Source organism: Schistocerca americana, chromosome 11 (assembly GCF_021461395.2).
Source record: "Schistocerca americana isolate TAMUIC-IGC-003095 chromosome 11, iqSchAmer2.1, whole genome shotgun sequence".
Lineage (NCBI taxonomy): Eukaryota > Metazoa > Arthropoda > Insecta > Orthoptera > Acrididae > Schistocerca > Schistocerca americana.
Genome location: NC_060129.1, coordinates 120,527,836 through 120,528,916, shown reverse-complemented (window position 1 = coordinate 120,528,916; position 1,081 = coordinate 120,527,836). Strand labels below are relative to the sequence as shown.

At 48.9% G+C, this 1,081-nt stretch overlaps 1 non-coding gene across 1 annotated transcript; it reads left to right on the top strand.

Annotated features, from left to right (window-relative positions):
* Positions 1 to 642: 642 nt before the first annotated feature.
* Trnad-guc lies at positions 643 to 715 on the top strand. The gene has a single exon. It is a non-coding gene; the product is annotated as a tRNA-Asp (tRNA).
* Positions 716 to 1,081: the final 366 nt, after the last annotated feature.

Sequence of the window (1,081 nt, the reverse complement as noted above, 5' to 3'; positions counted from 1 at the left end):
CCGACTTTCACCTGCGCTTATTTTGTATTGCTCCTCTGAGGTTGTGCAGAGTTTGGCAATACCTTTGAGGGTTTACTGCAGTGCCTCTTTCCAGGAAATCCACAAAAATCACACCTTTTCTGTCCCAAAAGACAGTCGCAATCACCTTCCTTGCCGACATTGTCTGCACGCATTTCTTGGGTTTTTCGGGGGAATTTGTGTGCCCCCACTGCATTGACTTCAATTTTGTCTCGCAGTTCACATGCTTAACTCATGTTTCGTCACCAGTAACGATGCGATCGAGTAATGAGTCGCCATCTTTCTCGTAAGCGACAACGCCCGGGCCCACACGGCAAATGCCACTCGTGAAGTTCTCGAATCTTTTAAGTGGGAGTTGTTTCCTCATCCGCCGTACAGTCCCGACCTGGCACCGAGCGACTTCCACTTATTCCCAGCAATGAAGAAGTGGTTGGCTATCCAGCGTTTTGATGACGACGCACAGCTTCAAGAAGAGGTGACCACGTGGTTGAAGGCGCAGGCGGCCGAATTTTACGACGAAGGAACTTCCGAGCTCGTCCATCGCTACGATAAGTGCCTTAATTTAAATGGCAACTATGGAGAAAAGTAGTCTTTAAGTGTGGCTTTCATCTGTATATAATGTCCGCCCCGGTAGCTGAGTGGTCAGAGTGACGGACTGTCAATCCTAAGGGTCCGGGTTCGATTCCCGGCTGGGTCGGAAATTTTCTACGCTCAGGGACTGGGTGTTGTGTTGTCCTAATCATCATCATTTCATCCCTATCGACACGCAGGTCGCCGAAGTGGCGTCAAATCGAAAGACCTGCACCAGGCGAACGGTCTACCCGACGGGAGGCCCTAGCCACACGACATTTCCATCTGTATATAATTAAAAAAAATTCCAATACTCTATTTATTTTCAATTACAAAACGTAATGTACTTTGTGGATAGCCCTCGTATTACTCTGTGTGATGGCTGTCCAGACGTCATCGTTGGCGTGGCTGTCCGTTGGCCGGAATGCCATCTTCCGTGCGGACGTCTATTGACAGTTTGTACGATTATATCGGTACTTACGCACAGGACGGG